This window comes from Cebus imitator, unplaced genomic scaffold, assembly GCF_001604975.1.
Source record: "Cebus imitator isolate Cc_AM_T3 unplaced genomic scaffold, Cebus_imitator-1.0 Scaffold340, whole genome shotgun sequence".
In the NCBI taxonomy this organism is placed as follows: Eukaryota; Metazoa; Chordata; class Mammalia; order Primates; family Cebidae; genus Cebus; species Cebus imitator.
In genome coordinates this window covers 402,531-416,843 of record NW_016107655.1, presented here as the reverse complement: position 1 = coordinate 416,843, position 14,313 = coordinate 402,531, and the positions used below count along the sequence as shown (strand labels likewise).

Sequence of the window (14,313 nt, the reverse complement as noted above, 5' to 3'; positions counted from 1 at the left end):
AAAAAAAAAAAAAAAAAAAAATTAAAAACAAAACAAAACGAAACAAAAAAACTAACATATACCTTTCACCTGGCTGAAGGCTTAACAAAACCTTGAAAGACTTTCCTAGACCACAGTGCCAATGGAGTGGGAAATCTGGGCACAGGGCCTAAGTCCAGATGCTAGTTCTCCAAGAGCAGAAAAATAGACTAATATTATTAGCTGCATTTTCTTTTGGTGTTAAGTGAATAATGAAAAGGCTAAAGGACACAATGACCATCTGGGAAATAAAGAAAGCCAGGTAGTGGCATGCCCTGTTGCAGGCAGAGAGAAGCATTTGAGTTTGCTATTGAGTTAAAGGAAGAATTTGCCTTGGTCTGTGAATCAGGCACAATCTGTTCACTAAGTTAGAGGTTGCAGAGTAGCTTACCCTCACGTGAGATAACACGTACCTGTGCTTGCCATTTTCACAATAGGCACACAGTTGCTTTCTTGAGATGGTTTACTTCATTACACAAATTCTTTCTAATATTAGACCATAGGTTTTTTTTTATTGTGGTAAAAAAATCAGGTAGCATTAAATTTACCATATTAGCCATTTTTTAAAAGTGTGTAGTTCAATAGCTTTGCAGTTTACCTCTCAAAAGCCTTCAAGGGGAGATTGCTCTATTGTAGCCTGGAGTGTGCTGTGTTTTACTCTAAAATTGCTATGTTTTAGTGTGCTATGTTTTACTCTAAAATTCACCCTCAGACTCATTCTCTCTCTTCTCTTTTCCCCTTCCTCTTTCTTTCTCTCTCTCAAGTTGATCCAGGTTTTCCCAGGTTTCAATTTTCACCTGGCATAACTTGAGATTCACCCATGATGAGGCATAGGACAGAATTTCCTTCTTTTTAAAGGCTGAGTAATATTCCCTTGTGTATATACTCCACATTTTCTTTATTCATTCATCTGTTGATGGATATTTGGGTGGTTTCCACCTCTTGGTTCTGTGAATAATGCTACAATGAATGCAGATGTGCAACTACCTCTGGAGATGCATTGAATTCTTTTGGATAATATCTAGAAGTGGAATTGTTGGATCACATAGTAATCTTGTTTTTAATTTTTTGAGAAGCCTCCATGTTTTTTTCTCACAATAATTGCACATTCTCACCAATAGTGCACAAGAGTTTCAATTTCTCCACATCCTCACCAACCCTTGTTATTTTATTCTTTTGATAGAGGCTATCTTAATGGGTGTGAGGCGATGTCTCATTGCAGTTTTGATTTGCGTTTACTTGTAATTAGGGATGTTGAGCATCTTTTCATAGGACATAGGCATTTATAAGAACGAGTACTTTGTACAAAATAATATGGGGAAGAATTAAGGTGGTAAGGTTGATGGTGAATCTTGTGACCATGGTAAGAACACATTTTCGTTTTAATGTGGGATTGTGTTTGAAACCTCTCACAGGGTTCAATCATTTTGTTCTGCCATTATGTGGCCATACTCGTACTTTCTGACTTGGTCCTCCATGAGAAGGTAAAATTTGAGTGTGTGAGTCATTAATTGTCAGGCTTAGAAAGAATTTAGTAGATCTTCTAATTGCAACATCTGCATTTTACAGTTGAGTAAACTATAGATTAAAAAGTGAAAAAAATTCAAGTGAGCAATATTTTGATATAAGGGGAAAATATTTCTAATTACTGAAAATTTTAATTTTTTCCTAGCTTCATTGACATATAATTGACAAAACTGTGTATATTTAAGATATAAAATGTTATAATTTTATATACATATGCATCGTGAAATGATTATTACAATCAAGTTGACACTTCCATTACCTTACATAGTTACTATTTTTTCAAATGGTGAGAACCTTTTTTTTTTTTTTTTTTTTTGATGGAGTGTCACCAGGCTGAAGTGCAGTGGCACAATCTTGGCTCACTGCAACCTCTGCCTCCTGAGTTCAAGTGATTCTCCTGCCTCAGCCTCCCAAGTAGCTGGGACTACAGGTTTGCACCACCACGCCTACCTAATTTTTGTATTTTTAGTAGCAATGGGGTTTCACCATGTTGGACAAGCTGGTCTCAAACTCCTGACCTCAGGTGATCTGCCCACCTCGGCCTCCCAAAGTGCTGAGATTACAGACGTGAGCCACTGCACCTGGCTGGTATTCTTATGTTTAATTTTTCTGAAGAACTTTCATACCCTTTTCAATAATGGTTATACCAATTTACATTTCCACCAATAGTTCACAAGAGTTCCCTGAGGAACCTGAGGTTTTCTTCACACCCTCGCTAACACTTGTCTCCTGTCTTTTTGATAATAGTCATCCTAACAGGCATAACGTGAAGTTAGATTTCATTGTGGTTTTGATTTGCATTTCTGTGATGGATCAATGATGTTGAGAACTTTTTTAATGTAATCGATGACTGTTTGTATGTCATCTTTGAGAAAATGTCCATTTGTGTCGTTTGCCCACTTTTAAGTTGGACTATTTGGGTTTTTTTTTCTGTTGAATTATGTAAATTTTTTACATATTTTGAATATTAACTCCTTGTCAGATATGTGGTTTGGAAATACTTTATCCCATTCTGTAAGTTACCTTTTCATTTTTTAATTGTCTCATTTGCTGTGCAGAAGCTTTGAAAAACTTAATTTCTCTTTTCCATTACTAAATAGTTTTATGGAATCTGGAAATATTAGGAGGTTTCAGTTTCTAAAACACTGCGGCTGAACATATTTTGAATAAGTGCCACAATTTTTCTGAGTTCTCTGCAAGATGTTTTGTTTTGTAATCCCCTCCTCTTTTGTGGCTCTGATGAAAATCTTTGAGTGCTAGGCTTTGGAACTCAGACCAGACTGTCTGGCTTATATACCTTATAATTAAAACAAACATTAATTTTTACTTTTGCTTCTGTTTTCAGAGCACTGAGAGCAAATTCACGTATGTGACCTCATGTCGGCAGAGGATTAGGGATGTAAGAGCAGATCAGTTCAGCTTTTACCTTGTGGCAGGTGCTATTCTGGGACTCATGGGGTTTATACAATCTCAACAAATATGAATAGGATCCTCAAAACTAGTGCAGGCCTGACTATTCTTTCCAGAGTATGCTGTGTGTATTAGTCAGGGTTCTCTAGAGAAAAAGAATCAAACGCACACACACACACAAATATATATATACATACACACACATATACATACACATATATGTATATATGTATATGCATGCACACACACATACACACATATACATACAGAAAGAGACTTATTATGAGGAATTGGCTCATATGATTATATAGGCTGAGACAGTCCAAGATCTCTAGTTAGTAAGTTGGACACCCAGGCTTGCTGATGGTATCATTTCAGGTTGAAAGCCAGCAGCCTCAAGACCCAAGAAGAGCTGATGTTTCATTTTGAGTCCAGAGGCTGGAAAAGACTGATGTCCCAGCTCAAAGCAGCCAGGCAGGAGGAGTTCTCTCTCACTCAGCGTTTTTGCTCTTTTTGGGTCTCAACTTGATTGGGGAAAGCCCACCTATATTAGTGAGGGCAATCTGCACTACTCAGTCTAGTAATTCATATGTTAATCTCATCCAGAAATACCTTCACAGACACTCAGAAAAATGTTTAAACAAACATCTGGGCACCCTGTGGCCCAGTCTGGTTAAACTATTAAATTAATAAATATACTATGGCTACCACTGAGGGTTTTCAGGATGACTTTGGGGACATATGGACAAGTTGACTAGCTGTGTGACCTTGGGCAAGTTATTTAACTTCACTGTGACTCAGTTTTCTTATTTGCAAGGTAAAGATAATAGCATTTCTTTCCTCACTGGATCATCTTGAGGATTAAATCAGTATTTGTAAAGTGTTTAGAAGCATGCATGGCAAGTTGTAAATGTAGCATGTTAAATATGATTTTAACGTATTTTAATAGTTATCTGTTTATTTTGATGTCCAGTAAAAAGAAATATACCTAGCATGATTTCAAGGATATTTTTGGACAGGATGAGCCTAAGAAAAAACATTAAGTTGATTTCAAGACAAATATTAAGTAAATACTACTACAGGAGGTATGTGGAAATGATTAAAACAGTGACAATGGAAAAAGTAAGTGATAACATTTAGAAAATACCTAATTTTCTGAGAAATTTCCTGGAACTGAGAGCTTTCCTGGGATGTAGAACATTTAGTATTAAAACTTTGTGAGTTCCCAGTAAGTTAGGATGGTTGGTCACCCTGTATACAACTACAGCCGACATTTATCCCACAAACATTTTTTTGAACATTTGTATTGTTCCAGGCAGTGGGAGCTTCCAAAGGATCCCTCCTTATAACAGGCTGTAAGTAGAGTGGACCCCAGTCCAGATCCTGCCACTGACATGCTTGTGATTTTAAGCAAGGCTCTTTGACCTCTCTCAACCTGTGTTTCTTAGAGTACAGAAGAAGTGCTTGAAATAATGATCCCTAAAGCCCTTCCAGCACTGGAGTTCTTTGAGATGAAGCACACAGTACATCTGCTACTGTTAAACTCTCAACACCTACGGATGGCCAGCAGGAGAGAGGAACAATGAGCAAAGCATGCACTGTGATTCTTTTCTTAGCTCTCAAGTCCAGCCTGAGGCAGGGGAACCTCTTCTGTGCTCCCAACCAACCAAAACCCTGACACAAAATGATCATCCCAAATGTAGGATCCCTTGGAAATGCCTGAATAATGTATGTGGCCTAGGAAACTGGCAGAAGAGAGACTTCTCAATAGGCCCAAACATGCAAGATTTACATAAGAAGGACCTGCACAATTTATTAGGGTGAGAGGAGATGTTTATGAGGTCAGAAAATACAGGTTGCTGTAATTGTGGTTGCATTTAGGAGCTGAAAATGAATCTTTGGTGGTAGGACTAGGATAAATTATCTACTTGGTTTATTAAGAGACCCTCATCTGGAATCTTGTTTTTCTTTATCAAATAACCTTTCAAAGTTGACAGTATTCCACATTTCAGGCAAGTTATGTTACACAAGAGTGTAACTCACTGACCATCTGTTTTTGTGTGACTAAAATAATCTTACAGTTGTGGCTTGGAAAAGCTATCTCACACAAATTGTTACCTTTACATATTTTTTCCAGAGTCAATTTAATGCAACAAATATCTAGAGTGCCAGTTTTGAGCTCAGTTCTGTGAAATCATGAAGAGGAATAAGAATCTCAGTTGCTAGGAGCCTTGGCTAAGAGAAGCTAGACAGGAATCCAGTCATCCACATTATATTGATGTTGCCATTTGTGCAGAATCTGATTATTTTTACTTGGAACTGAGGTCTGCTTTATGTGAGATATGGTGGACAGGAATAAGGCTCTGGGTACTGGCCAGTCTAAGAAGAGTTTCTTGGCTCCTGAGAACTAAGTTCTGTCTTTTATAATAATCCTCTTCTAAAGCTTGTAATGCCCAGACTTCCTTCAGACAACATTCTAATTATAGCTCCCCTGAGTCATTGGAGGTTTTTAGAACCAGAATGTTGAGAGAGCAAGTGAGAGAGAGATAGGCTATAAAAGCAGGTTTACCAGTATGGGGGTATAGCTCAGGGGTAGAGCATTTGACTGCAGATCAAGAGGTCCCTGGTTCAAATCCAGGTGCCCCCTATGCGTTTGTGTTTTTGTTTCAGAAGAATATGGATTGACTTTGACTTCTTATCTTCTGTGGCTCATGGCTGATTGGATAATAACTAATGTCCCTTGCTTCCATTCTTAATACTTGCCAGTCTAGGCCTTTACATTGGTTCTCCTCTACTTCTGACCACAGTTTTATAAGATACGTATTTGTTTGTATGTATTTCCATTTTACATGAGGAGGCTGAGACTTGGAGATACTCAGTAATTCACTCAAGGTCAAAAAGCTATAAAGGGCAGATTCAGGATTTGAACTCAGAGCACACACTCTCACTGACTTAAGTATGCTACACATACTGCTCTCCTAATGTCAAAAGCTTTGTGACAAAAATCCTACTAGGCAATGTTTCCACAGTCCTGTGATTGCCCATAGAGTTTTAGAACCTGTTAGCTACCAAGAAAACCAGGGACTCAGTGACTGTGCCCATACTTTGCGTTGCCCAGGGAAAAGCAAAGGAGTAGAGTTTTATCCATAGAACATTTTAGCGGGAGTGTAAACAAGAGCTGGGCTGAAGTTTAAGGAACTGCACTTTTTCCTCTTTAAAACTTAAGGATTTCTGCTACCTTCCATCCGCTGTTCATTTCCTACAGCCAAGTACCCCCTCATTGGGTGACTTGATTCAGGACCCAGGCATGGAGCCAGAAGTCAGGTGTAACTCCCACCCACAATACAGGCAATGCTTTGTTTTTAGATCCGTCCGAACAACATACGCTGGGCACCTGATAGGTACCAGAAACATGAAAAGTGTGAACCCAGAGTTGAATAAGACATTAGCCCCTCATTAACCCTTATGCAGGGTGTAGGCATATAAAATAATGAAATAGAGTGGATGAGCTGTACCTAGCTGTGATAGGTGCAGTAACATGGAAGAGGCAGTGATTACATCTGTCCAGAGAAGGGGAGGTGAAGGCAAGCTTCTGGAGGAGCTGATGGGCAATCAGGGTTTCAAAGATGGATAATATCTCACACATGGAGGGTGGAATGGAGGTGGGGTTGTGGAGGGGGCGGTTGCAATTCCAGGCATAGGAAACAGCTGAGCAGAGGCTGGAGCCAGGTAGATGCAGTTGGAGGCAGCTGGAACACAAAATGTGATATGGGGAGCGTCAAAAGATAACGTTGAAGCTGAGGGGGCAGGTAAAAATCAGATGAGAAGAACTGTGTGTTGTGCTAAGACTTGAAGTTTATTGTGAAGGCGTTTAAAGGGCAGTGATCTAGATGGACTTAGTTTTCAAACAGGCTGCTCTGGAAGCAGTACAGGGTAGATGTCGGGGGTGGAGGCCGGGAGGGTATTTAGGAGGTGGTGGCACTGACAGTGCAGGGTGGAGATGGACTTGAGAAATGTCAGAGGTAAAATCAATAGCACCTGGTGATTCACTGCAACTGGGGAGGAGGGGGGAAGAAGCCTGGAGTGCCTTAAGTGTTTTTGTCTAGATGACTGAGCACAGGGTGGTGGCATCTCCAACCAAAATAGGAAGGAGACTGCTCAGCTGGTTAAGCAGGCAGACTCTTCACACAGTCTGAACCTGTGCTGGAATCCTGGCCCCACCACCTGCTAGCTGTGTGACCTAGGGCTAGATATTCCAATCAACTGGTGCCTCAGTTTCCAACTTGTATACTACTGCTACTGTTTATTTTATAGGATTTTTGTAATAATTACATGGGAGGTTGTGTGTAGAACTTTTACTACCATGCCTAGCATATTGAAAATGCCCAATATATGTGAGCTATTATTAGTACAAAGCAAAATAGGTGGAGAGGCAGGTTTGGGCAAGAAGATGACAAGCTTAGGTTTAGGTGTACTGGACTTGAAATCTGAGGCTCTTGTTGGGCATCAGATTGAGGGGTGCTGGGAGTGGGTGTCTGGGGCCCTGAGACAGCTTGTGAGCTGGAGCTCTGGCTGATGCGTGTTCCCTGGTCCCATGGTAGCTGACAGACCTCGCCAGGGAAAATTTGTTGCACTAACAAAAATTCCCTTGACCTTTTGCTCAGTCTTGGAGATGCACAAGATTGAGTTCTCAGATTGGAATAGGAATCAGAGGTGTTCAAAATTGAATTTTGGGCTTTGGAACATTCAGCGTGTTTTGTTTTTCTCTTTGGCGATTTTTTTTTTTAAAATTCTGAAGTGAGACAGTTGGTCCTGGATGAGGTCTCCATTGAAAATCTGATGAAAATATGCACAATATGCAGTATGTGCAAATACATAGTATTTACCTATAATTTCAAAATTAAACATCTGAAATCCACTTGCGGATACCCAGTTAAGATCCCCTCCATGTCCAGTACTTCTTGGTATCCTTTAATGCTCAAAACATTCATTGATGTGCCCAGAGATCAATGGGCAATTGGTGGTATATTTTTAAAGCTGGAATATTAGACTGAGGATACAGCACTGAGCTTCAGGTGCTGGGAAGAGAATGAGTATACATGCTCTAGGAAAAACAAGAGATGGTATGGCTAGGAGGAGATTGGGGAGAAGTTTAAATTCAAAAGGAATCTTAGACACCGAAGGTATTTATGAGGTGTTTTGCAGGTCATAAAAGTGGAATAAATGTTTATTTGAAGCCTACTACTGTAAAGGGGGTGTAGCTCAGTGGTAGAGCATTTGACTGCAGATCAAGAGGTCCCTGGTTCAAATCCAGGTGCCCCCTGTAGAATACTTTTTCTCTTCTTGGCAGCTTGATTAAAGGTCCTGGAATAGGGTAAGGCAAGCAAGGTGCTTAAGGCTCAAAATTTAAGAAGATGCTTACGATCAGTTCATGCAAGTGCCTTGGCTCATTAGTTCTCTTGTAGCAGAGCTGCCATCTCACATAAACTCACCCTTCCTCTAATGTGCACACACAAACACAGTCATAAGCCCTTACACACATGTATGCTTTCTTACATGTATCTTTATCTCTTCTTTCCTGTATATTCAATCTTATTAACCATGCATTTTTTATCGCCCTTTATTCAAGTTTTTTATTTATTTTAGATTTCATGGAAGAGTTCGTAAATTCTGTAAATTTCAGATTTACAGAAGAATTATTAAGATACCAATAGAGGGGTTTTGTATATCCTTTACCTACCTTGTAATATGTTAACATGTTACAAAATAATGGTGTATTTATCAAAACTATGAAATGAAATGTTTGAGGTGATACGCTAATTACCCCCAATATGATCATTATACACTGTACATTTATCAAGATATCACACTGTATCACAATTATTATGTATCCATTAAAGGTAACAATGCAAGAAAAAAAGAACCTGTGAAATAAATGCTGGTGCAACACTGTTTATTTTTATCATCACTTTTTGTCAGTACAGATTAAATGTATATATTTATGGGTTACATGAGATACTTTGATACAGGCATGCAGTTGTGCAACACTATTAACAAAATGACAGATTATTCACCAGTTTATTTTTTTCTGCTATTTTTTTTCCTGCTCCAGGATTCAATCCCCAGGATACCATGTTGCATTTATTTGCTGTCTTTGTAATGTCTCCTTAGTCTTCTTCAGACTGTGACAGTTTTTCAGTCTTTTCCTGTTTTTGTCATTTTTCTTTTAACCTTGACATTTATGAAAAATCCTGGTTAAATATTTTGCAGAATGCCCTCACTTTGGATTTGTCATTATTAGACTGGCGTGAATTTTTAGGAAAACTATCACATGGATAATGTGCCATTTTTTTTTCATATCACATCAAGGATGCAAGATAATGCTGCAGTGATGAAAGGTTCTGCTACACTGGTAAAACTTTTAGGAGTCCAGCATCTGGGGCATGTCAGGATATGCCTTCTAAAGTGAAATATGTGGCTATGCCTTACACTGCTCACCACACAGAACAAGGCCCATTGCTTGGTGGGCCAATTTGGATTTTGGTGGCAATATATTTTGATGTGCTTCTCTGGTATATTTACCAGATAACAATAACCCATAAGACTGTCAGGTTTTAGTGGATCCCAGACCAAGAAAAGGGTCTACAGTAAGAGTAGACTCTAGTGAAATCTGGTCTTCCATTTGAATGTTGTGACTTAGTATTGAAAGTGTATGTGTTTACACGTATGCTCATTACAGCACTATTCACAATAGCAAAGATACGGAATCAACACAAATGCTCATCAATGATAGACTGGATAAAGAAAATGTGGTGCATATACACCATGGAATACCATGCAGCCATAGAAAATAAATGAGATCATGTCCTTCACAGGGAATGGAGGGAGCTGGAAGCCATTTTTCCCAGTAAACTAACACAAGAACAGAAAACCAAACACCGCATGTTCTCACTTATAAGTGGGAGCTGAACAATGAGAACACATGGATGCAGGGAAGGGAACATCACACATCAGGGCCTGTCACGGGGAAGGGAAGAGCATCGGGATAAGCAGCTAATGCATACGGGGCTTAATACCCAGGTGATGGGTTGGCAGGTGCAGCAAATCACCATGGCACATATTTACCTATGTCCTGCATGTCCTGCACAGGTATCCTGGAACTTAAAATTGAGGGCCGGGTACAGTGGCTCATGCCTGTAATCCCAGCACTTTGGGAGGCCAATGGGGGCCAATCACTTGAGTTCAGGAGTTAGAGACAAGCCTGGTCAACATGGCGAAATCTGTCTCTATGAAAAATACAAAATTAGCCTGGTATGGCGATACACTCCTGTAGTTTGAGCTACTCAGGAGACTGAGGCAGGAGAATCTCTTGAACCTGGGAGGCGGAGGTTGCAGTGAGCTGAGATCACACCACTGCTCTCCAGCCTGGGTGACAGAGTAAGATTCCATCTCAAAAAAAAAAAAAAAATAAGTTAAAAGATAAGAAAGTGTATGTATCTAGAAGCTGAGAGTAGTTTGGTGGGGTGGGTTGTGGAGATGTTGGTCAAAGGATACAAAACCTTACCTAGACTGAAGGAAAACTCAAGAGGTCTATAGTACAACTTCGTGGTTATGGTTAATAATAATGTATACTTGAAAATTGCTGAGGATAGAAAATGACTGAGGTGAGTCTCAATCAATTTAGAAGTTTATTTGGCCAAGGTTGAGGATGTGCCTGGGCAAAAGGAACACAAAATCACAGCAACATCTGTGATCTGTGCTGTTTCCAAAGAGGGTTTAGGGACTTCAATATTTAAAGGGGAAAGAGCAGGCAGAAGGGGAAGGAGGACAGAAAAAAGGAAGGAGAGTAGATAAGAGGCATGTGGTGGCATTCCTTTGAGGCTTTGAGCAGGGTTCACTGAATTCACATTTTACACGTGAGAAGAGGGGTTAGAGAAATAGTCAACCCTGCATTAGTCTCTTGCTCCATCAATATGAATTTTTATATAAGATAAACACAGAGTGGAGGAAACAGCCAAATATGCATTTGTCTCAGGTGAACAGAGGGATGACTTCTAGCCCTATCTTTGTTCTGTACCTATGATAATACAGGACAATGCTGATTTATACATCATCAGAGTGAAATTCCATAGAACTCTGTTTTAAGGGAAAGATTTTGGGACCCAGAAGGAATTTCCTTCTGAGCAAATTGTAAGGGAGGCCTCCTAGGGTGCCATGTGAACTTCTATCTTTGGAGCTGTCTTATTTAGAGGCAAAATGGGAGACAGTTTTGCATGACTCAGTTCCCAAGCTTAACTTTTCCCTTTGACAAAGGTGAGTTTGGAGTTCTGAGATTTTGTTTTTCTTTCACAAGATATACAGTCATGCGTCACTTAATGGCAAGGCTACATTCTAAGAAATGTGTCATTAGGTGACTTATTCATAGCAAACATCGTAGCAATGTACTTACACAAACCTACTACACACCTAGTAGGTGTGTCGTATCCCTCTATGGGATAGTATCCCTCTGTGGGATAACCTATTGCTCCTAGGTTACGAACCCGTACAGCGTGTTACTGTACTGAACACTGTAGGCAATTATAACACAAGAGTAAGTATTCTTGTATCTAAGCATATCTAAAGATAAGAAAGATAGAGTAAAAATACCATATAAAAGGTTAAAATGCTTCTGTTGAATAGGGCACTTAACAATGAATGGAGCTTGCAGGACTGGAAGTTGTTCTGGGTAGAAAGTCACTGAGTGAGTGTAAGTGAATATAAAGGCCCACGCCATTACTGTATACTACTGTAGACTTTAGAAACACTGTGTACTTAGCCAACAGTAAACTTACTTTAAAATTTTATTTTTTTCAGTAATAAACTAACTTTAGCTGCTGTAACTTTTTTACCTTGTAAACTTAAAAAAGTTTTTTATACTTTTTGGCTCTTTGTAATAATACTTAGCTTAAAACATAAACACATTGTACAGATGCAGAAAATTATTTCTTTCTTTTTATCCTTATCCTATAAGCTTTTAAATTTTTTTTACAATTTTTAATTAAAAAAAAATAGAGACTGAGTCTCACTATGTTGCCCAGGCTGGTCTTGAACTGGGCTCAAGGGATCCTTCTGCCTTGGCTTCCCAAAGTGCCAGGGTTGCAGGTGTGAGCCACCACACATAGTCAATTTGTTTTTTTACATTTTAATCTTTTTTTTTTTTTTGTTACTGAGATCCAAATACGCACATTGGCCTAGGCCCACACAGGGTCAGGATTGTCAATATCACTGTTTTCTTGCTACACATCTTATCCCACTGGAAGGTCTTCAGGGACAATAACATGCATGGAGCCGTCATTGCCTGTGATAACAATACCTTCTTCTGGAATTCCTCCTGAAGGACCTGGCTGAGGCTGTTTCATAGTTAACTTTTTTTTCATAAATAGGGGTACACTCTGAAATAACAATAAATAGTATAGTTAATACATACACCAGTAACATAGTGCTTTGCCATTAAGAAGTGTTATGGACTGTACATAATTGTATGTGCTGTACTTTTATATAACTGGCAGCAAAATAGGTTTGTTTATCCCAGTAACCCCACAAATGTATAAACAATACATTGCTCTACAATGTTATAACAGCTATGGCTTCACTAGACAATAGGAACTTTTCACTCCATTATAATCTTATGGGACCACTGACATACATTCAATCTGTTGTTGATGGAAACTTTGATATGTGGCATGTGACTGTATAAACAAATATATTTCAAATTATTTAGAAACGATGGTAATTTATTATGAGACAAGAGTTAGGTGTCTCATATTTAAAAAGCAAATTATTTTTGTTTTTCCAAACAAATTATTGAAAGATTCAACCTTGAATTGAAGAAGACAACCTTGTCTATGCCTATGAAGTAAAACACAGAATAATTTTTTCAAAATTTTATTGCATTTTAGGTCAGAATAATTTTTTAACCATTTGTTTTTTTACTTTGGAAAAAACGATTTATTGTTCTGCCTTCCTTTCTAAAACTGTCCATATGATTTTGTGATCTTTTTTCCACTACAATATCAAAATACCTTTATTGTATAAAACTTTAAATATGTGAAATAATATAGGTAGGAAGAAATACAATTTGGCTGCATCTTAATCATTGTTTTTATTTTAATTGTTGTCATTTTTATTTGTAATTGTGTTCATGCACGTGAATGTGGGGGTTTTTTTTGGTGTAAATATTAAACAGAAATTGGAATAAATATGTATCAGTCTTATCTTAAGCAGCATGTCAAATCTTTTTGGCCTTGGCTATTTCTAAGGCCTTTGGCCACCAGTTCTGCACTGGCTGCCAGTGGGTAACCAGATGTGTGGGCTCTATAAACTGCACACAGACAAAAACCCCTACTGGCCCTTACCTCCTGCCCACACTGGATGCCTCTCACCTCCCACTCTTGGCTTTCCTCTTGCCTTTGAGGTGTGTGAGGCCATGAGACCCACTTGCCGTCCCACATGCAGAATCTGGAAAGGTTGAGAAGTTAATGCATCATGGGGAAAACGTTTCATCAATGAGATTCGAATGTTCAGGGGTAAATTCTTCTCCTTGGAACAGATTGCCCCGGGATGCGGTACGTATTTCATACGCTCTCTTGAGAGAGTTCTTTATGAGATTAAGCAATCAGTTGTACTTGTTATCATGTGATGGCAAGCTTGGAAATACAGCCTTGAGCTAATTTAATCCTTTTGTTCGGCTGCACCTTCTTTTACCTGACTCCTGCTCCCAGGAATTGCACTCTCTGAAAAAATATAGCACGTAAGATTCAGCATCAAGCTCTAGGTTCTGGGGTACTCAGGTGTAGCAGACACTACAGATGCTCTGCCAATTTTCCCCTTAGCATTTATCACAATAGTTCACCCTGGCAGGATTCCAATTGCCAGTGTCTGCCTCTCTTTCCCCAAGGGTTTTTTCTGGTAGCCAGAGCCTATTCTGCACCTGTTTATGGCAAGTTGAATGTGCCAGAGAATTCATGGTCTGTGGGAGCACCCCTCCAACAATGACTGACAGAAATTGCTGTTTAAATACCCAGATTCCTTACACCATTTGTGGGAGAACTCTGAGCTGCAATGCCTTCTAGATGGGCCCTGGCAGTCCTCAGTGGAATTAAGTCTGGTTTCCCATGGCATAATTTGCATAATAATGCAAGCTTGATGGGCTGCTTTCCATTGTACTTTCCTTCTTCTCTACCGATATATTCTGGGGTCACCTCCCAAATAAAGTTGCACTTGAATTCCTGACTTGGGGCTTGGCTCTATGGGAACACAAACCAAGACACCAAGACATCAGCCTAAGACATAATTTTTCTTCTTCCTCTTTTTCTTTTT

General features: G+C 39.2%; 2 non-coding genes across 2 annotated transcripts; both read left to right on the top strand.

Annotated features, from left to right (window-relative positions):
* Positions 1–5,530: 5,530 nt before the first annotated feature.
* On the top strand, positions 5,531–5,602 carry TRNAC-GCA. Its single transcript has one exon. It is a non-coding gene; the product is annotated as a tRNA-Cys (tRNA).
* Positions 5,603–8,206: 2,604 nt separating this feature from the next.
* Positions 8,207–8,278, top strand: TRNAC-GCA. The gene has a single exon. It is a non-coding gene; the product is annotated as a tRNA-Cys (tRNA).
* Positions 8,279–14,313: the final 6,035 nt, after the last annotated feature.